This window comes from Oncorhynchus nerka, linkage group LG24 (assembly GCF_034236695.1).
Source record: "Oncorhynchus nerka isolate Pitt River linkage group LG24, Oner_Uvic_2.0, whole genome shotgun sequence".
NCBI lineage: Eukaryota > Metazoa > Chordata > Actinopteri > Salmoniformes > Salmonidae > Oncorhynchus > Oncorhynchus nerka.
Window position 1 is genome coordinate 4,671,267 of NC_088419.1, and position 21,393 is coordinate 4,692,659.

General features: G+C 56.1%; 1 protein-coding gene across 1 annotated transcript in view; it reads left to right on the forward strand.

Moving 5' to 3' along the window:
- Positions 1–3,839: 3,839 nt before the first annotated feature.
- Positions 3,840–21,393, forward strand: part of LOC115107513 (retinitis pigmentosa 1-like 1 protein) — a 52,977-nt gene continuing 35,423 nt past the window's right edge. The window contains exon 1 of the mRNA XM_065008561.1: positions 3,840–3,965. The gene's annotated coding sequence lies outside the window, so the exon portion shown is untranslated. The remainder of the gene's footprint in view (positions 3,966–21,393) is intronic.

The following is a 21,393-nucleotide window of genomic DNA, read 5'->3' on the forward strand; positions in this document are numbered from 1 at the left end:
GGACGGAACAGATATGACCGCTGGTTACACAAAGAAAGGGGGTTGGGTTTTGAATGAAAGAGCGGGAAGACTGAGGAACAAAAGGATGTTGTGTCTCTATCGGGCTTAGGCAGCTATGCTATCGTAAACACAGAACCTTATGCATTCTAAATAACCGCCCATTTGGAAAAGGTAAATGCAACAAATATTTACTCTGAGCTGCACTTCGGTAGATTGGTCATAGTTGTCCAGCATGGATCTCTTGTCATCTGAAGAATGTCGAGTGGTCAACTGGAGCGTGGTAGAATGGATCCGTTGTCCGTCCTCTCCTAGCCCACGTTTACAGCTGCAGTTGCTAACGCAACGGCTAGCAGGTATCACTTCTTTAGTGAATAAGAGTTCAAAGTTCATTCTATGTTGCCATACTTTAAGCTCATGCTATATTCTGGCTGGTATAGTCGAAATTAATCCTTACGGCGTGTTGATCGTCATCTTCACGTTGAAATTCTATGTTAATTTCATTCGGTTTTTGTCGTTCAACCAGAGCTCACGCTGAGGTTGGCTTAGATCTGTTGGTGATCTTGTCCTTTTAACGTGGGGATGGCGTCCTCTCATTCTTGGAACAGGAAGTTGAATTTTCATCAACAGTTTTTCACAAATCCTGACATTTAATCCGAGTAAAAACTCCCTGTTTTAGATCCGTTAGGATCACCACTTTATTTTAAGAATGTGAAATGTCAGAATAATAGTTGCGAGAATTATTTATTTCAGCTTTTATTTCTTTCATCACATTCCTAGTGAGTCAGAAGTTTACATACACTCAATTAGTATTCGGTAGCATTGCCTTTAAATTGTTTCACTTGGGTCATTGCCTTTAAATTGTTTAACTTGGGTCAAACGTTTCGGGTAGCCTTCCACAAGCTTCCCGAAATAAATTGGGTGAATTTTGGCCTATTCCTCCTGACAGAGCTGGTGTAACTGAGACAGGTTTGTAGGCCTCCTTGCTCGCACACACCTTTTCAGTTCTGCCCACAAATTGTCTATAGTATTGAGGTCAGGGCTTTGTGTTGGCCACTCCAATACCTTGACTTTGTTGTCCTTAAGCCACTTTGGAAGTAAGCTTGTGGTCATTGTACATTTGGAAGACCCATTTTCAGCCAAGCTTTAACTTCCTGACTGATGTCTTGAGATGTTGCTTCAATATATCCATGTCATTGTTCTTCCTAGTGATGCCATCTACTTTGTGAAGTGCACCAGTCGATCTTTGTCCCCATGTGCAGTTGCAAACCGTAGTCTGGCTTTTTATTGGCGGTTTTGGAGCAGTGGCTTCTTCCTTGCTGAGTGGTCTTTCAGGTTATGTCGATATAGGACTTGTTTCACTGTGGATATAGATACTTTTGTACCAGATTCCTCCAGCATCTTCACAAGGTCCTTTGTTTTTCTGGGATTGATTTGCACTTTCCGCACCAAAGTACGTTCATCTCTAGGAGACAGAACACGTCGCCTTCCTGAGCGATATGATGGCTGCGTGATCCCATGGTGTTAATACTTGCGTGCTATCGTTTGTACAGATGAACGTGGTACCTTCAGGCGTTTGGAATTTGCTCCCAAGGATGAACTAGACTTGTGGAGGTCTACAAGTCTTGGCTGATTTCTTTTGATATTCCCATGGTGTCAAGCAAAGAGGCACTGAGTTTGAAGGTAGGCCTTGAAATACATCCACAGGTACACCTACAATTGACTCAAATGATTTCAGTTAGCCTATCAAAAGCTTCTGAAGCCATGATATTTTCTGGAATTTTCCAAGCTGTTTAAAGGCACAGTCCAGTCAACTTAGTGTATGTAAACTTCTGTCCGACTGGAATTGTGATACAGTGAATTATAATGAAATAATCTGTCTTTAAACAGATTGGAAAAAATGACTTGTGTCATGAACAAAGTAGATGTCCTAACCGACTTGCCAAAACAATAGTTTGTTTAACAAAAAATTTGTGGAGTGGTTGAAAAATGTAGTTTTAATGACTCCAACCTCAGTGTATGTAAACTTCTGACTTCAACAGTATTCATTCTAATCCTTTGCATAATCCGAGATGGAGGAATGGAGAAGCCAACCCTGTCTTTTCATCACTATAGGGTAGATGAACATCCATTCATATTTGGACCTGCTTTTACATTCATGTGTCATTAGGAATCAAGAGATTGAGAGCCCATCCTTGTCTCACCATGACTAGAGGTTCTTCCTAAGCACCCCCTTTAGTATCATCGTAATCCTCCCAGTATGGTGTTGTTAAACCCTGTATTTACAATCCCCTGGTCACAGCCTATCAATCCAGCTCCCTGGCAGACAAACCAGGAAGTGACTTGTGTCACTATTACTATTCATTTATAGGGAAGTAGTGCGTAATATTATTACTGTGTTATTACCCAGTGTGTTTAGCTTATCTTACTGTTTTCTTGCGATACATATGAAACCTAACTAAAGAGAAATGGGTTTATTATTCCTTCAAGTGGTACAGTTGATTGTAAATAATTCCACAGGGCCACCTAATGTAGGGCTCCATGACCCCACAGCAGGATTGTGATTCGTCTCTAGGGCTCCATGTCCCCGCTGCAGGATTGTGATTAGTCTCTATGGCTCCATGTCCCCACAGCAGGATTGTGATTAGTCTCTATGGCTCCATGTCCCCACAGCAGGATTGTGATTAGTCTCTATGGCTCCATGTCCCCACAGCAGGATTGTGATTCGTCTCTATGGCTCCATGTCCCCACAGCAGGATTGTGATTAGTCTCTATGGCTCCATGTCCCCACAGCAGGATTGTGATTCGTCTCTAGGGCTCCATGTCCCCTCAAGTCTCTCTAAAGTCTCTCTGAAGTCTCTCTGGATTAACTCTGAAGTCTCTCTAAAGTCTCTCTGAAGTCTCTCTGAAGTCTCTCTGAAGTCTCTCTGAAGTCTCTCTGACGTCTCTCTGAAGCCTCTCTGAAGTCTCTCTGAAGTCTCTCTCGAGTCTCTCTGAAGTCTCTCTGCAGTCTCTCTGAAGTCTCTCTGAAGTCTCTCTGACGTCTCTCTGAAGCCTCTCTGAAGTCTCTCTGGATTAACTCTGAAGCCTCTCTGAAGTCTCTCTAAAGTCTCTCTGAAGTCTCTCTGAAGTCTCTCTGAAGTCACTCTGACGTCTCTCTGAAGCCTCTCTGAAGTCTCTCTGAAGTCTCTCTGAAGTCTCTCTGAAGCCTCCCTGAAGTCTCTCTGAAGTCTCTCTGAAGTCTCTCTGAAGCTTCTCTGAAGTCACTCTGAAGATGACCTTATTTACATTTCACTGACACTGCAGCTCATTCTCTACTCCAGTCCAGATTTCTGATGTTGGTCATCTAGACAGGGTAGGCTAAAGGCGAACGATTAAGCCTACTGCCTCATTGTGAACGCGGTGTTCTGTTGAAAACGTCTAAGTTTGTCATCCCTGGCTTTATGCAAAGGTGAAGTGTGGTCATTTGTCTTCCCAAAGCCTTAGCAGGATTTGGTAGCGATCGGGAGGTAAGAGATTAGAGAGGTTTTACATTATGTCATTCACCTGCTATCACGTGATGACCAGATTAGCAGGTAACGGTAAGGGGGGAGAAAGAGAGGGAAAAGGAGAGAGAGGGAGAGAGAGAGAGAGAGTGTGGAGGGGAAGAGATAGAGACCCGATTAGCAGGTAATGACAAGAATAGGCCTTACTGGGACGGAGGAGAGAGAGAGGGATAGAGGGAGTGAGAGAGGGAGGGATAGAGGGAGTGAGAGAGGGAGAGATCCGATTAGCAGGTAGCAGCCAGGAGAGGCCTCAGAGGGAGGTCCTCCAACCAAGACTTCCTTCTGTCCTCTGATCACTTGTTTGCTCGTTAATTTGGTCACAGTGTGTATTGGGGAGAGTATGGCTAAAGCCTGATTTGGATTTTTCAAGCAGTTTGTTTTCTCTTTTCTGCTAGGATTGGGATCATGATTGCTGTTGAAAGCGTGAGTATTATCATTTGTGTTGCATCTTCAGTGGTAATACCTAGGCCCAGGTTTACTCAGCGTAAGGGGCTTAAACATTGAGGACGGAACAAAAAGCTAATATAGAAGGAAAGAGTAAGACATTAGGTACATGCAGAAGATTGGTGTAAATGCTAAGTAAATCTGGACCAAAGGCTATCTAGCTTGCACCTTATGAAAACGCTTAGTACCCGTAAATCTGTGTCTAAGTCTATACAGGTTGCACACAGAGGTTACCTGTTATCTGCAAGGCAGCAGAGGTTAAGCTTGTTGGGAGAGCTCATAAAGGTTGAGTCCTAACGGGAACTCTTGGTGTTGCTATCAAAAGCAAAACTTCTAAAGAGAGACAACACATTGAAGTTGGCAAAACATTTTGGTTAGGCTAAAATGAGCACTGTATAAATATATATATATATAAACCTACGTCTGTCAAATGAACAGAAAATATTTAATGAAACGTATTAGTTTTTATTTACTGTCTCCAAATTCTTTTTTTCTTGATCAATAATCGGGGCGGCAGGGTATCCTAGTGGTTAGAGTGTAGAGGCGGTAGGTATCCTAGTGGTTAGAGTGGAGGGGCGGTAGGTATCCTAGTGGTTAGAGTGGAGGGGCGGTAGGGTAGCCTAGTGGTTAGAGTGGAGGGGCGGTAGGTATCCTAGTGGTTAGAGTGGAGGGGCGGCAGGGTATCCTAGTGGTTAGAGTGTAGAGGCGGTAGGTATCCTAGTGGTTAGAGTGGGGGTGGTAGGGTAGCCTAGTGGTTAGAGTGGAGGGGCGGCAGGGTATCCTAGTGGTTAGAGTGGAGGGGCGGCAGGGTATCCTAGTGGTTAGAGTGTAGAGGCGGTAGGTATCCTAGTGGTTAGAGTGGAGGGGCGGTAGGGTATCCTAGTGGTTAGAGTGTAGAGGCGGCAGGGTATCCTAGTGGTTAGAGTGTAGAGGCGGTAGGTATCCTAGTGGTTAGAGTGGAGGGGTGGCAGGGTATCCTAGTGGTTAGAGTGGAGGGGCGGTAGGTATCCTAGTGGTTAGAGTGTAGAGGCGGTAGGGTATCCTAGTGGTTAGAGTGTAGAGGCGGTAGGGTATCCTAGTGGTTAGAGTGGAGGGGCGGCAGGGTATCCTAGTGGTTAGAGTGTAGAGGCGGTAGGTATCCTAGTGGTTAGAGTGGAGGGGCGGTAGGGTATCCTAGTGGTTAGAGTGTAGAGGCGGTAGGGTATCCTAGTGGTTAGAGTGGAGGGGCGGTAGGGTATCCTAGTGGTTAGAGTGTAGAGGAGGTAGGGTATCCTAGTGGTTAGAGTGGAGGGGCGGCAGGGTATCCTAGTGGTTAGAGTGTAGAGGCGGTAGGTATCCTAGTGGTTAGAGTGGAGGGGCGGTAGGGTATCCTAGTGGTTAGAGTGTAGAGGCGGTAGGGTATCCTAGTGGTTAGAGTGGAGGGGCGGTAGGGTATCCTAGTGGTTAGAGTGTAGAGGCGGTAGGTATCCTAGTGGTTAGAGTGGAGGGGCGGCAGGGTATCCTAGTGGTTAGAGTGTAGAGGCGGTAGGTATCCTAGTGGTTAGAGTGGAGGGGCGGCAGGGTATCCTAGTGGTTAGAGTGTAGAGGCGGTAGGTATCCTAGTGGTTAGAGTGGAGGGGCGGCAGGGTATCCTAGTGGTTAGAGTGGAGGGGCGGCAGGGTATCCTAGTGGTTAGAGTGGAGGGGCGGCAGGGTAGCATAGTGGTTAGAGTGGAGGGCGGCAGGGTATCCTAGTGGTTAGAGTGGAGGGCGGCAGGGTATCCTAGTGGTTAGAGTGTAGAGGCGGTAGGGTATCCTAGTGGTTAGAGTGGAGGGGCGGCAGGGTATCCTAGTGGTTAGAGTGGAGGGCGGCAGGGTATCCTAGTGGTTAGAGTGGAGGGGCGGCAGGGTATCCTAGTGGTTAGAGTGGAGGGGCGGCAGGGTAGCCTAGTGGTTAGAGTGGAGGGCGGCAGGGTATCCTAGTGGTTAGAGTGGAGGGCGGCAGGGTATCCTAGTGGTTAGAGTGTAGAGGCGGTAGGTATCCTAGTGGTTAGAGTGGAGGGGCTAGTGGTTAGAGTGGAGGGGCAGGGTATCCTAGTGGTTAGAGTGGAGGGGCGGCAGGGTATCCTAGTGGTTAGAGTGTAGAGGCGGTAGGTATCCTAGTGGTTAGAGTGGATGGGCGGCAGGGTATCCTAGTGGTGGTTAGGGAGTGGAGTGGGGCGGCAGGGTATCCTAGTGGTTAGAGTGGAGAGGCGGTAGGTATCCTAGTGGTTAGAGTGGAGGGCGGCAGGGTATCCTAGTGGTTAGAGTGGAGGGGCGGCAGGGTATCCTAGTGGTTAGAGTGTAGAGGCGGTAGGTATCCTAGTGGTTAGAGTGGAGGGCGGCAGGGTATCCTAGTGGTGGTTAGGGAGTGTAGTGGAGGGCGGTAGGGTATCCTAGTGGTTAGAGTGGAGGGGCGGCAGGGTATCCTAGTGGTTAGAGTGGAGGGGCGGCAGGGTATCCTAGTGGTTAGAGTGGAGGGGCGGCAGGGTATCCTAGTGGTTAGAGTGGAGGGGCGGCAGGGTATCCTAGTGGTTAGAGTGTAGAGGCGGTAGGGTATCCTAGTGGTTAGAGTGGAGGGGCGGTAGGTATCCTAGTGGTTAGAGTGGAGGGGCGGTAGGGTATCCTAGTGGTTAGAGTGTAGAGGCGGTAGGTATCCTAGTGGTTAGAGTGGAGGGGCGGTAGGGTATCCTAGTGGTTAGAGTGGAGGGGTGGCAGGGTATCCTAGTGGTTAGAGTGAGGGGCGGTAGGTATCCTAGTGGTTAGAGTGGAGGGCGGCAGGGTAGCCTAGTGGTTAGAGTGGAGGGGCGGCAGGGTATCCTAGTGGTTAGAGAGGGCGGTAGGGTATCCTAGTGGTTAGAGTGGAGGGGCGGCAGGGTAGCCTAGTGGTTAGAGTGGAGGGCGGCAGGGTATCCTAGTGGTTAGAGTGGAGGGGCGGCAGGGTATCCTAGTGGTTAGAGTGGAGGGGCGGCAGGGTATCCTAGTGGTTAGAGTGTAGAGGCGGTAGGTATCCTAGTGGTTAGAGTGGAGGGGCGGTAGGGTATCCTAGTGGTTAGAGTGAGGGGCGGTAGGGTATCCTAGTGGTTAGAGTGGAGGGGTGGCAGGGTATCCTAGTGGTTAGAGTGGAGGGTGGCAGGGTATCCTAGTGGTTAGAGTGGAGGGGTGGCAGGGTATCCTAGTGGTTAGAGTGGAGGGGCGGTAGGGTATCCTAGTGGTTAGAGTGGAGGGGCGGTAGGGTATCCTAGTGGTTAGAGTGGAGGGGCGGTAGGGTATCCTAGTGGTTAGAGTGGAGGGCGGCAGGGTATCCTAGTGGTTAGAGTGTAGAGGCGGTAGGTATCCTAGTGGTTAGAGTGGAGGGGTGGCAGGGTATCCTAGTGGTTAGAGTGGAGGGGCGGTAGGTATCCTAGTGGTTAGAGTGGAGGGGCGGCAGGGTATCCTAGTGGTTAGAGTGGAGGGGCGGCAGGGTATCCTAGTGGTTAGAGTGGAGGGGTGGCAGGGTATCCTAGTGGTTAGAGTGGAGGGCGGCAGGGTATCCTAGTGGTTAGAGTGGAGGGGCGGCAGGGTATCCTAGTGGTTAGAGTGGAGGGCGGCAGGGTATCCTAGTGGTTAGAGTGGAGGGGCGGCAGGGTATCCTAGTGGTTAGAGTGTAGAGGCGGTAGGGTATCCTAGTGGTTAGAGTGGAGGGGCGGCAGGGTATCCTAGTGGTTAGAGTGGAGGGGCGGCAGGGTATCCTAGTGGTTAGAGTGGAGGGGTGGCAGGGTATCCTAGTGGTTAGAGTGGAGGGGTGGCAGGGTATCCTAGTGGTTAGAGTGGAGGGGCGGCAGGGTATCCTAGTGGTTAGAGTGGAGGGGTGGCAGGGTATCCTAGTGGTTAGAGTGGAGAGGCGGTAGGTATCCTAGTGGTTAGAGTGGAGGGGCGGTAGGTATCCTAGTGGTTAGAGTGGAGGGGCGGCAGGGTATCCTAGTGGTTAGAGTGTAGAGGCGGTAGGTATCCTAGTGGTTAGAGTGGAGGGGCGGCAGGGTATCCTAGTGGTTAGAGTGGAGGGGCGGCAGGGTATCCTAGTGGTTAGAGTGGAGGGGTGGCAGGTATCCTAGTGGTTAGAGTGGAGGGCGGCAGGGTATCCTAGTGGTTAGAGTGGAGGGGCGGCAGGGTATCCTAGTGGTTAGAGTGGAGGGGCGGCAGGGTAGCCTAGTGGTTAGAGTGGAGGGGCGGCAGGGTATCCTAGTGGTTAGAGTGGAGGGGCGGTAGGGTATCCTAGTGGTTAGAGTGGAGGGGCGGCAGGGTATCCTAGTGGTTAGAGTGGAGGGGCGGCAGGGTATCCTAGTGGTTAGAGTGGAGGGGCGGCAGGGTATCCTAGTGGTTAGAGTGGAGGGGCGGCAGGGTATCCTAGTGGTTAGAGTGGAGGGGCGGCAGGGTATCCTAGTGGTTAGAGTGGAGGGCGGCAGGGTATCCTAGTGGTTAGAGTGGAGGGGCGGCAGGGTATCCTAGTGGTTAGAGTGGAGGGGCGGTAGGGTATCCTAGTGGTTAGAGTGGAGGGGCGGTAGGGTATCCTAGTGGTTAGAGTGGAGGGGTGGCAGGGTATCCTAGTGGTTAGAGTGGAGGGCGGTAGGGTATCCTAGTGGTTAGAGTGGAGGGGCGGCAGGGTATCCTAGTGGTTAGAGTGGAGGGGCGGCAGGGTATCCTAGTGGTTAGAGTGTAGAGGGTATCCTAGTGGTTAGAGTGGAGGGGCGGCAGGGTAGCCTAGTGGTTAGAGTGGAGGGGCGGCAGGGTATCCTAGTGGTTAGAGTGGAGGGCGGCAGGGTATCCTAGTGGTTAGAGTGGAGGGGCGGCAGGGTATCCTAGTGGTTAGAGTGGAGGGCGGCAGGGTATCCTAGTGGTTAGAGTGGAGGGCGGCAGGGTATCCTAGTGGTTAGAGTGGAGGGGTGGCAGGGTATCCTAGTGGTTAGAGTGGAGGGCGGCAGGGTATCCTAGTGGTTAGAGTGGAGGGGCGGCAGGGTATCCTAGTGGTTAGAGTGGAGGGGTGGCAGGGTATCCTAGTGGTTAGAGTGGAGGGGCGGCAGGGTATCCTAGTGGTTAGAGTGGAGGGGTGGCAGGGTATCCTAGTGGTTAGAGTGGAGGGGTGGCAGGGTATCCTAGTGGTTAGAGTGGAGGGGCGGCAGGGTATCCTAGTGGTTAGAGTGGAGGGGTGGCAGGGTAGCCTAGTGGTTAGAGTGGAGGGCGGCAGGGTATCCTAGTGGTTAGAGTGGAGGGGTGGCAGGGTATCCTAGTGGTTAGAGTGGAGGGGCGGCAGGGTATCCTAGTGGTTAGAGTGGAGGGGTGGCAGGGTATCCTAGTGGTTAGAGTGGAGGGGCGGCAGGGTATCCTAGTGGTTAGAGTGGAGGGGCGGCAGGGTATCCTAGTGGTTAGAGTGGAGGGGTGGCAGGGTATCCTAGTGGTTAGAGTGGAGGGGCGGCAGGGTATCCTAGTGGTTAGAGTGGAGGGGTGGCAGGGTATCCTAGTGGTTAGAGTGGAGGGGTGGCAGGGTAGCCTAGTGGTTAGAGTGGAGGGGCGGCAGGGTATCCTAGTGGTTAGAGTGGAGGGTGGCAGGGTATCCTAGTGGTTAGAGTGGAGGGGGTGGCAGGGTATCCTAGTGGTTAGAGTGGAGGGCGGCAGGGTATCCTAGTGGTTAGAGTGGAGGGGTGGCAGGGTATCCTAGTGGTTAGAGTGGAGGGGCGGCAGGGTATCCTAGTGGTTAGAGTGGAGGGTGGCAGGGTATCCTAGTGGTTAGAGTGGAGGGGCGGCAGGGTATCCTAGTGGTTAGAGTGGAGGGGCGGCAGGGTAGCCTAGTGGTTAGAGTGGAGGGGCGGCAGGTAGCCTAGTGGTTAGAGTGGAGGGGCGGCAGGTAGCCTAGTGGTTAGAGTGGAGGGGCGGCAGGGTAGCCTAGTGGTTAGAGTGGAGGGGCGGCAGGGTAGCCTAGTGGTTAGAGTGGAGGGGCGGCAGGGTATCCTAGTGGTTAGAGTGGAGGGGCGGCAGGGTATCCTAGTGGTTAGAGTGGAGGGGTGGCAGGGTAGCCTAGTGGTTAGAGTGGAGGGGCGGCAGGGTATCCTAGTGGTTAGAGTGGAGGGGCGGCAGGGTATCCTAGTGGTTAGAGTGGAGGGGTGGCAGGGTATCCTAGTGGTTAGAGTGGAGGGGCGGCAGGGTATCCTAGTGGTTAGAGTGGAGGGGCGGCAGGGGCCTAGTGGTTAGAGTGGAGGGGCGGCAGGGTATCCTAGTGGTTAGAGTGGAGGGGTGGCAGGGTATCCTAGTGGGTAGGGGCGGCAGGGTATCCTAGTGGTTAGAGTGGAGGGGTGGCAGGGTAGCCTAGTGGTTAGAGTGGAGGGGTGGCAGGGTATCCTAGTGGTTAGAGTGGAGGGGCGGCAGGGTATCCTAGTGGTTAGAGTGGAGGGGTGGCAGGGTAGCCTAGTGGTTAGAGTGGAGGGGTGGCAGGGTAGCCTAGTGGTTAGAGTGGAGGGGTGGCAGGGTATCCTAGTGGTTAGAGTGTAGGGGTGGCAGGGTATCCTAGTGGTTAGAGTGGAGGGGTGGCAGGGTATCCTAGTGGTTAGAGTGGAGGGGCGGCAGGGTATCCTAGTGGTTAGAGTGGAGGGGCGGCAGGGTAGCCTAGTGGTTAGAGTGGAGGGGCGGCAGGGTATCCTAGTGGTTAGAGTGGAGGCGGCAGGGTATCCTAGTGGTTAGAGTGGAGGGGCGGCAGGGTAGCATAGTGGTTAGAGTGTAGGGGTGGCAGGGTAGCCTAGTGGTTAGAGTGGAGGGGTGGCAGGGTATCCTAGTGGTTAGAGTGGAGGGGCGGCAGGGTAGCCTAGTGGTTGAGTAGGGGCGGCAGGGTATCCTAGTGTCTAGAGTGGAGGGGGGCAGGGTAGCCTAGTGGTTAGAGTGGAGGGGGGCAGGGTAGCCTAGTGGTTAGAGTGTAGGGGCGGCAGGGTAGCCTAGTGGTTAGAGTGGAGGGGCGGCAGGGTAGCCTAGTGGTTAGAGTGTAGGGGCGGCAGGGTATCCTAGTGGTTAGAGTGGAGGGGCGGCAGGGTATCCTAGTGGTTAGAGTGGAGGGGCGGCAGGGTATCCTAGTGGTTAGAGTTAGCAGGGTATCCTAGTGGTTAGAGTGGAGGGGCGGCAGGGTATCCTAGTGGTTAGAGTGGAGGGGCGGCAGGGTAGCCTAGTGGTTAGAGTGGAGGGCGGTAGGGTATCCTAGTGGTTAGAGTGTAGGGGTGGCAGGGTAGCCTAGTGGTTAGAGTGAGGGGTGGCAGGGTAGCCTAGTGGTTAGAGTGGAGGGGCGGCAGGGTATCCTAGTGGTTAGAGTGTAGGGGCGGCAGGGTATCCTAGTGGTTAGAGTGGAGGGGTGGCAGGGTATCCTAGTGGTTAGAGTGGAGGGGCGGCAGGGTATCCTAGTGGTTAGAGTGGAGGGGCGGCAGGGTAGCCTAGTGGTTAGAGTGGAGGGGCGGCAGGGTATCCTAGTGGTTAGAGTGGAGGGGCGGCAGGGTAGCCTAGTGGTTAGAGTGGAGGGGCGGCAGGGTATCCTAGTGGTTAGAGTGTAGAGGCGGCAGGGTATCCTAGTGGTTAGAGTGGAGGGGCGGCAGGGTAGCATAGTGGTTAGAGTGTAGGGGCGGCAGGGTAGCCTAGTGGTTAGAGTGGAGGGGTGGCAGGGTATCCTAGTGGTTAGAGTGGAGGGGCGGCAGGGTAGCCTAGTGGTTAGAGTGTAGGGGCGGCAGGGTATCCTAGTGTCTAGAGTGGAGGGGCGATAGGTAGCCTAGTGGTTAGAGTGGAGGGGGGGCAGGTAGCCTAGTGGTTAGAGTGTAGGGGCGGCAGGTAGCCTAGTGGTTAGAGTGGAGGGGCGGCAGGGTAGCCTAGTGGTTAGAGTGTAGGGGCGGCAGGGTATCCTAGTGGTTAGAGTGGAGGGGCGGCAGGGTATCCTAGTGGTTAGAGTGGAGGGGCGGCAGGGTATCCTAGTGGTTAGAGTGTAGGGGCGGCAGGGTATCCTAGTGGTTAGAGTGTAGGGGCGGCAGGGTAGCCTAGTGGTTAGAGTGGAGGGGCGGTAGGTAGCCTAGTGGTTAGAGTGGAGGGGCGGTAGGTAGCCTAGTGGTTAGAGTGTAGGGGCGGCAGGTAGCCTAGTGGTTAGAGTGTAGGGGCGGCAGGGTAGCCTAGTGGTTAGAGTGGAGGGGCGGTAGGTAGCCTAGTGGTTAGAGTGGAGGGGCGGCAGGGTAGCCTAGTGGTTAGAGTGTAGGGGCGGCAGGGTAGCCTAGTGGTTAGAGTGGAGGGGCGGAAGGTAGCCTAGTGGTTAGAGTGGAGGGGCAGGTAGCCTAGTGGTTAGAGTGGAGGGCGGCAGGGTAGCCTAGTGGTTAGAGTGAGGGCGGCAAGGTAGCCTAGTGGTTAGAGTGGAGGGAGGCAGGTAGCCTAGTGGTTAGAGTGGAGGGGCGGCAGGGTAGGCAGGGTATCCTAGTGGTTAGAGTGGAGGGGCGGCAGGGTAGCCTAGTGGTTAGAGTGGAGGGGTGGTAGGGTAGCCTAGTGGTTAGAGTGTAGAGGTGGCAGGTAGCCTAGTGGTTAGAGTGGAGGGGCGGCAGGGTAGCCTAGTGGTTAGAGTGGAGGGGAGGCAGGTAGCCTAGTGGTTAGAGTGGAGGGGTAGGGTAGCCTAGTGGTTAGAGTGGAGGGGTGGCAGGTAGCCTAGTGGGCGGCAGGTAGCCTAGTGGTTAGAGTGGAGGGGAGGCAGGTAGCCTAGTGGTTAGAGTGGAGGGGCGGCAGGGTAGCCTAGTGGTTAGAGTGGAGGGGCGGCAGGGTATCCTAGTGGTTAGAGTGGAGGGGCGGCAGGGTATCCTAGTGGTTAGAGTGGAGGGGGCATGGTATCCCAGTGGTTAGAGTGGAGGGGCGGCAGGGTATCCTAGTGGTTAGAGTGGAGGGGCGGCAGGTATCCTAGTGGTTAGAGTGGAGGGGCGGCAGGGTAGCCTAGTGGTTAGAGTGGAGGGGCGGCAGGGTAGCCTAGTGGTTAGAGTGGAGGGGTGGCAGGGTATCCTAGTGGTTAGAGTGGAGGGGTGGCAGGGTATCCTAGTGGTTAGAGTGGAGGGGCGGCAGGGTAGCCTAGTGGTTAGAGTGGAGGGGCGGCAGGGTAGCCTAGTGGTTAGAGTGGAGGGGCGGCAGGTAGCCTAGTGGTTAGAGTGGAGGGCGGCAGGTAGCCTAGTGGTTAGAGTGTAGAGGTGGCAGGTAGCCTAGTGGTTAGAGTGGAGCAGGTAGCCTAGTGGTTAGAGTGGAGGGGCGGCAGGGTATCCTAGTGGTTAGAGTGGAGGGGCGGCAGGGTATCCTAGTGGTTAGAGTGGAGGGGCCAGGGTAGCATGGTGGTTAGAGTGTAGGGGCGGCAGGGTAGCCTAGTGGTTAGAGTGGGGGCGGCAGGGTATCCTAGTGGTTAGAGTGGAGGGGCGGCAGGGTATCCTAGTGGTTAGAGTGGAGGGGGGCAGGGTAGCATAGTGGTTAGAGTGGAGGGGCGGCAGGGTATCCTAGTGGTTAGAGTGGAGGGGTGGCAGGGTATCCTAGTGGTTAGAGTGGAGGGCGGCAGGTAGCCTAGTGGTTAGAGTGGAGGGGCGGCAGGGTATCCTAGTGGTTAGAGTGGAGGGGTGGCAGGGTATCCTAGTGGTTAGAGTGGAGGGGCGGCAGGGTATCCTAGTGGTTAGAGTGGAGGGGTGGCAGGGTATCCTAGTGGTTAGAGTGGAGGGGCCAGGGTATCCTAGTGGTTAGAGTGTAGGGGCGGCAGGGTATCCTAGTGGTTAGAGTGGAGGGGTGGCAGGGTAGCATAGTGGTTAGAGTGGAGGGGCGGCAGGGTATCCTAGTGGTTAGAGTGGAGGGGTGGCAGGGTATCCTAGTGGTTAGAGTGGAGGGGCGGCAGGGTATCCTAGTGGTTAGAGTGGAGGGGCGGCAGGGTATCCTAGTGGTTAGAGTGTAGGGGCGGCAGGGTATCCTAGTGGTTAGAGTGGAGGGGCGGCAGGGTAGCATAGTGGTTAGAGTGGAGGGGTGGCAGGGTATCCTAGTGGTTAGAGTGGAGGGGCGGCAGGGTATCCTAGTGGTTAGAGTGGAGGGGTGGCAGGGTAGCCTAGTGGTTAGAGTGGAGGGGTGGCAGGGTAGCCTAGTGGTTAGAGTGGAGGGGCGGCAGGGTATCCTAGTGGTTAGAGTGTAGGGGTGGCAGGGTATCCTAGTGGTTAGAGTGGAGGGGTGGCAGGGTATCCTAGTGGTTAGAGTGGAGGGGCGGCAGGGTATCCTAGTGGTTAGAGTGGAGGGGCGGCAGGGTAGCCTAGTGGTTAGAGTGGAGGGGCGGCAGGTAGCCTAGTGGTTAGAGTGTAGAGGCGGCAGGTTATCCTAGTGGTTAGAGAGGGTGCATAGTGGTTAGAGGTAGGGGCGGCAGGGTAGCCTAGTGGTTAGAGTGGAGGGGCGGTAGGTAGCCTAGTGGTTAGAGTGGAGGGGCGGTAGGTAGCCTAGTGGTTAGAGTGTAGGGGCGGCAGGTAGCCTAGTGGTTAGAGTGTAGGGGCGGCAGGGTAGCCTAGTGGTTAGAGTGGAGGGGCGGTAGGGTATCCTAGTGGTTAGTGTGTAGGGGCGGCAGGGTAGCCTAGTGGTTAGAGTGTAGGGGTGGCAGGGTAGCCTAGTGGTTAGAGTGGAGGGGCGGCAGGGTATCCTAGTGGTTAGAGTGAGGGGTGGCAGGGTATCCTAGTGGTTAGAGTGGAGGGGTGGCAGGGTATCCTAGTGGTTAGAGTGGAGGGCGGCAGGGTATCCTAGTGGTTAGAGTGGAGGGGCGGCAGGGTAGCCTAGTGGTTAGAGTGGAGGGGCGGCAGGGTATCCTAGTGGTTAGAGTGGAGGGGCGGCAGGGTAGCCTAGTGGTTAGAATGTAGGGGCGGCAGGGTATCCTAGTGGTTAGAGTGGAGGGGCGGCAGGGTAGCATAGTGGTTAGAGTGGAGGGGTGGCAGGGTATCCTAGTGGTTAGAGTGGAGGGGCGGCAGGGTATTCTAGTGGTTAGAGTGGAGGGGTGGCAGGGTAGCCTAGTGGTTAGAGTGTAGGGGTGGCAGGGTAGCCTAGTGGTTAGAGTGGAGGGGCGGCAGGGTATCCTAGTGGTTAGAGTGGAGGGGCGGCAGGGTATCCTAGTGGTTAGAGTGGAGGGGTGGCAGGGTATCCTAGTGGTTAGAGTGGAGGGCGGCAGGGTATCCTAGTGGTTAGAGTGGAGGGCGGCAGGGTAGCCTAGTGGTTAGAGTGGAGCAGGGTATCCTAGTGGTTAGAGTGTAGAGGCGGCAGGGTATCCTAGTGGTTAGAGTGGAGGGGCGGCAGGGTAGCCTAGTGGTTAGAGTGTAGGGGTGGCAGGGTAGCCTAGTGGTTAGAGTGGAGGGGTGGCAGGGTATCCTAGTGGTTAGAGTGGAGGGCGGCAGGGTAGCCTAGTGGTTAGAGTGAGGGGCGGCAGGGTATCCTAGTGTTAGAGTGGAGGGGCGGTAGGTAGCCTAGTGGTTAGAGTGGAGGGGGGCAGGTAGCCTAGTGGTTAGAGTGGAGGGCGGCAGGTAGCCTAGTGGTTAGAGTGGAGGGGCGGCAGGGTAGCCTAGTGGTTAGAGTGTAGGGGCGGCAGGGTATCCTAGTGGTTAGAGTGGAGGGGCGGCAGGGTATCCTAGTGGTTAGAGTGGAGGGGCGGCAGGGTATCCTAGTGGTTAGAGTGTAGGGGCGGCAGGGTATCCTAGTGGTTAGAGTGTGCAGGTAGCCAGTGGTTAGAGTGTAGGGGCGGCAGGGTAGCCTAGTGGTTAGAGTGGAGGGCGGTAGGGTATCCTAGTGGTTAGAGTGTAGGGGCGGCAGGGTAGCCTAGTGGTTAGAGTGTAGGGGTGGCAGGGTAGCCTAGTGGTTAGAGTGGAGGGGCGGCAGGGTATCCTAGTGGTTAGAGTGTAGGGGCGGCAGGGTATCCTAGTGGTTAGAGTGGAGGGGTGGCAGGGTATCCTAGTGGTTAGAGTGGAGGGGCGGCAGGGTATCCTAGTGGTTAGAGTGGAGGGGCGGCAGGGTAGCCTAGTGGTTAGAGTGGAGGGGCGGCAGGGTATCCTAGTGGTTAGAGTGGAGGGGCGGCAGGGTAGCCTAGTGGTTAGAGTGGAGGGGCGGCAGGGTATCCTAGTGGTTAGAGTGTAGAGGCGGCAGGGTATCCTAGTGGTTAGAGTGGAGGGGCGGCAGGGTAGCCTAGTGGTTAGAGTAGGGCGGCAGGGTAGCCTAGTGGTTAGAGTGGAGGGGTGGCAGGGTATCCTAGTGGTTAGAGTGGAGGGGCGGCAGGGTAGCCTAGTGGTTAGAGTGTAGGGGCGGCAGGGTATCCTAGTGGTTAGAGTGGAGGGGGGGCAGGTAGCCTAGTGGTTAGAGTGGAGGGGGCAGGTAGCCTAGTGGTTAGGGGCGGCAGGTAGCCTAGTGGTTAGAGTGGAGGGGCGGCAGGGTAGCCTAGTGGTTAGAGTGGAGGGGCGGCAGGGTATCCTAGTGGTTAGAGTGGAGGGGCGGCAGGGTATCCTAGTGGTTAGAGTGGAGGGGCGGCAGGGTATCCTAGTGGTTAGAGTGTAGGGGCGGCAGGGTAGCCTAGTGGTTAGAGTGGAGGGGCGGTAGGTAGCCTAGTGGTTAGAGTGGAGGGGCGGTAGGTAGCCTAGTGGTTAGAGTGTAGGGGCGGCAGGTAGCCTAGTGGTTAGAGTGTAGGGGCGGCAGGGTAGCCTAGTGGTTAGAGTGGAGGGGCGGTAGGTAGCCTAGTGGTTAGAGTGGAGGGGGCGGCAGGTAGCCCAGTGGTTAGAGTAGGGGCGGCAGGGTAGCCTAGTGGTTAGAGTGGAGGGGCGGAAGGTAGCCTAGTGGTTAGAGTGGAGGGCGGTAGGTAGCCTAGTGGTTAGAGTGGAGGGGCGGCAGGGTAGCCTAGTGGTTAGAGTGGAGGGCGGCAAGGGTAGCCTAGTGGTTAGAGTGGAGGGAGGCAGGTAGCCTAGTGGTTAGAGTGGAGGGGCGGCAGGGTAGCCTAGTGTGGGGAGGGGTGGCAGCCTAGTGGTTAGAGTGGAGGGGCGGCAGGGTAGCCTAGTGGTTAGAGTGGAGGGGCGGCAGGGTAGCCTAGTGGTTAGAGTGGAGGCGGCAGGTAGCCTAGTGGTTAGAGTGGAGGGGTGGCAGGGTAGCCTAGTGGTTAGAGTGGAGGGGAGGCAGGTAGCCTAGTGGTTAGAGTGGAGGGGCGGTAGGGTAGCCTAGTGGTTAGAGTGTAGAGGTGGCAGGTAGCCTAGTGGTTAGAGTGGAGGGGCGGCAGGTAGCCTAGTGGTTAGAGTGGAGGGGCGGCAGGTAGCCTAGTGGTTAGAGTGGAGGGGCGGCAGGGTAGCCTAGTGGTTAGAGTGGGGTGGCAGGTAGCCTAGTGGTTAGAGTGGAGGGGCGGCAGGGTAGCCTAGTGGTTAGAGTGGAGGGGCGGCAGGGTATCCTAGTGGTTAGAGTGGAGGGGCGGCAGGGTAGCCTAGTGGTTAGAGTGGAGGGGCGGCAGGGTATCCTAGTGGTTAGAGTGGAGGGGCGGCAGGGTAGCCTAGTGGTTAGAGGGAGGGGCGGCAGGGTAGCCTAGTGGTTAGAGTGGAGGGGTGGCAGGGTATCCTAGTGGTTAGAGTGGAGGGGTGGCAGGGTATCCTAGTGGTTAGAGTGGAGGGGCGGCAGGGTAGCCTAGTGGTTAGAGTGGAGGGGCGGCAGGGTAGCCTAGTGGTTAGAGTGGAGGGGCGGCAGGTAGCCTAGTGGTTAGAGTGGAGGGGCGGCAGGTAGCCTAGTGGTTAGAGTGTAGAGGTGGCAGGTAGCCTAGTGGTTAGAGTGGAGGGGCGGCAGGTAGCCTAGTGGTTAGAGTGGAGGGGCGGCAGGGTATCCTAGTGGTTAGAGTGGAGGGGCGGCAGGGTATCCTAGTGGTTAGAGTGGAGGGGCGGCAGGGTATCCTAGTGGTTAGAGTGGAGGGGCGGCAGGGTAGCCTAGTGGTTAGAGTGGAGGGCGGCAGGTAGCCTAGTGGTTAGAGTGGAGGGCGGCAGGTAGCCTAGTGGTTAGAGTGGAGGGGCGGCAGGGTAGCCTAGTGGTTAGAGTGGAGGGGCGTAGGTAGCCTAGTGGTTAGAGTGGAGGGTGGCAGGTAGCCTAGTGGTTAGAGTGGAGGGGCGGCAGGGTATCCTAGTGGTTAGAGTGGAGGGGCGGCAGGGTATCCTAGTGGTTAGAGTGGAGGGCGGCAGGGTATCCTAGTGGTTAGAGTGGAGGGGATGGCAGGGTATCCTAGTGGTTAGAGTGGAGGGGCGGCAGGGTATCCTAGTGGTTAGAGTGGAGGGGCGGCAGGGTAGCCTAGTGGTTAGAGTGGAGGGCGGCAGGGTAGCCTAGTGGTTAGAGTGGAGGGGCGGCAGGTAGCCTAGTGGTTAGAGTGGAGGGGCGGCAGGTAGCCTAGTGGTTAGAGTGGAGGGGCGGCAGGTAGCCTAGTGGTTAGAGTGGAGGGGCGGCAGGGTAGCCTAGTGGTTAGAGTGGAGGGGCGGCAGGGTAGCCTAGTGGTTAGAGTGGAGGGGCGGCAGGTAGCCTAGTGGTTAGAGTGGAGGGGCGGCAGGTAGCCTAGTGGTTAGAGTGGAGGGGCAGGTAGCCTAGTGGTTAGAGTGGAGGGCGGCAGGTAGCCTAGTGGTTAGAGTGGAGGGCGGCAGGTAGCCTAGTGGTTAGAGTGGAGGGGCGGTAGGTAGCCTAGTGGTTAGAGGTAGCCTAGTGGTTAGAGTGGAGGGGGCGGGGTAGCCTAGTGGTTAGAGTGGAGGGGTAGCCTAGTGGTTAGAGTGGAGGGGCGGCAGGGTAGCCTAGTGGTTAGAGTGGAGGGGCGGCAGGGTAGCCTAGTGGTTAGAGTGGAGGGGCGGCAGGGTAGCCTAGTGGTTAGAGTGGAGGGGTGGCAGGGTAGCCTAGTGGTTAGAGTGGAGGGCGGCAGGGTAGCCTAGTGGTTAGAGTGGAGGGGTGGCAGGGTAGCCTAGTGGTTAGAGTGGAGGGGTGGCAGGGTAGCCTAGTGGTTAGAGTGGAGGGGCGGCAGGGTAGCCTAGTGGTTAGAGTGGAGGGTGGCAGGGTAGCCTAGTGGTTAGAGTGGAGGGCGGCAGGGTAGCCTAGTGGTTAGAGTGGAGGGGTGGCAGGGTATCCTAGTGGTTAGAGTGGAGGGGTGGCAGGGTAGCCTAGTGGTTAGAGTGGAGGGGTGGCAGGGTAGCCTAGTGGTTAGAGTGGAGGGTGGCAGGGTAGCCTAGTGGTTAGAGTGGAGGGGCGGCAGGGTAGCCTAGTGGTTAGAGTGGAGGGGCGGCAGGGTAGCCTAGTGGTTAGAGTGGAGGGGCGGCAGGGTAGCCTAGTGGTTAGAGTGGAGGGGCGGCAGGGTATCCTAGTGGTTAGAGTGGAGGGGCGGCAGGGTAGCCTAGTGGTTAGAGTGGAGGGGCGGCAGGTAGCCTAGTGGTTAGAGTGGAGGGGTGGCAGGTATCCTAGTGGTTAGAGTGGAGGGCGGCAGGGTAGCCTAGTGGTTAGAGTGGAGGGGCGGCAGGTAGCCTAGTGGTTAGAGTGGAGGGGCGGCAGGTAGCCTAGTGGTTAGAGTGGAGGGCGGCAGGTAGCCTAGTGGTTAGAGTGGAGGGGCGGCAGGTAGCCTAGTGGTTAGAGTGGAGGGGCGGCAGGTAGCCTAGTGGTTAGAGTGGAGGGGCGGCAGGTAGCCTAGTGGTTAGAGTGGAGGGCGGCAGGGTAGCCTAGTGGTTAGAGTGGAGGGCCTAGGTAGCCTAGTGGTTAGAGTGGAGGGGCGGCAGGGTAGCCTAGTGGTTAGAGTGGAGGGGCGGCAGGTAGCCTAGTGGTTAGAGTGGAGGGGCGGCAGGGTAGCCTAGTGGTTAGAGTGGAGGGCGGCAGGGTAGCCTAGTGGTTAGAGTGGAGGGGCGGCAGGGTAGCCTAGTGGTTAGAGTGGAGGGCGGCAGGGTAGCCTAGTGGTTAGAGTGGAGGGGCGGCAGGGTATCCTAGTGGTTAGAGTGGAGGGCGGCAGGGTAGCCTAGTGGTTAGAGTGAGGGGCGGCAGGTAGCCTAGTGGTTAGAGTGGAGGGGCGGCAGGGTAGCCTAGTGGTTAGAGTGGAGGGCGGTAGGTAGCCTAGTGGTTAGAGTGGAGGGGCGGTAGGTAGCCTAGTGGTTAGAGTGGAGGGGCGGCAGGTAGCCTAGTGGTTAGAGTGGAGGGGCGGCAGGTAGCCTAGTGGTTAGAGTGGAGGGCGGCAGGTAGCCTAGTGGTTAGAGTGGAGGGCGGTAGGTAGCCTAGTGGTTAGAGTGGAGGGCGGCAGGGTAGCCTAGTGGTTAGAGTGGAGGGGCGGCAGGGTAGCCTAGTGGTTAGAGTGGAGGGCGGCAGGTAGCCTAGTGGTTAGAGTGGAGGGGCGGCAGGTAGCCTAGTGGTTAGAGTGGAGGGGCGGCAGGGTAGCCTAGTGGTTAGAGTGGAGGGAGGCGGCAGGGTAGCCTAGTGGTTAGAGTGGAGGGCGGCAGGTAGCCTAGTGGTTAGAGTGGAGGGGCGGCAGGGTAGCCTAGTGGTTAGAGTGAGGGTGGCAGGTAGCCTAGTGGTTAGAGTGGAGGGCGGCAGGTAGCCTAGTGGTTAGAGTGGAGGGTGGCAGGTAGCCTAGTGGTTAGAGTGGAGGGGGCAGGTAGCCTAGTGGTTAGAGGGAGGCGGCAGGTAGCCCAGTGGTTAGAGTGGAGGGTGGCAGGGAAGCCTAGTGGTTAGAGTGGAGGGGGGCAGGGTAGCCTAGTGGTTAGAGTGGAGGGGCGGCAGGGTAGCCTAGTGGTTAGAGTGGAGGGGCGGCAGGGTAGCCTAGTGGTTAGAGTGGAGGGGCGGCAGGGTAGCCTAGTGGTTAGAGTGGTACAGGGTATCCTAGTGGTTAGAGTGGAGGGGTGGCAGGGTATCCTAGTGGTTAGAGTGGAGGGGGCGGCAGGGTAGCCTAGTGGTTAGAGTGGAGGCGGCAGGGTAGCCTAGTGGTTAGAGTGGAGGGCGGCAGGGTAGCCTAGTGGTTAGAGTGGAGGGTGGCAGGGTATCCTAGTGGTTAGAGTGGAGGGCGGCAGGGTAGCCTAGTGGTTAGAGTGGAGGGGCGGCAGGGTAGCCTAGTGGTTAGAGTGGAGGGCGGCAGGGTAGCCTAGTGGTTAGAGTGGAGGGGTGGCAGGTAGCCTAGTGGTTAGAGTGGAGGGGCGGCAGGTAGCCTAGTGGTTAGAGTGGAGGGGCGGCAGGGTAGCCTAGTGGTTAGAGTGGAGGGCGGCAGGTAGCCTAGTGGTTAGAGTGGAGGTGGCAGGGTATCCTAGTGGTTAGGCAGGTAGCCTAGTGGTTAGAGTGGAGGGCGGCAGGGTAGCCTAGTGGTTAGAGTGGAGGGGCGGCAGGTAGCCTAGTGGTTAGAGTGGAGGGGCGGCAGGTAG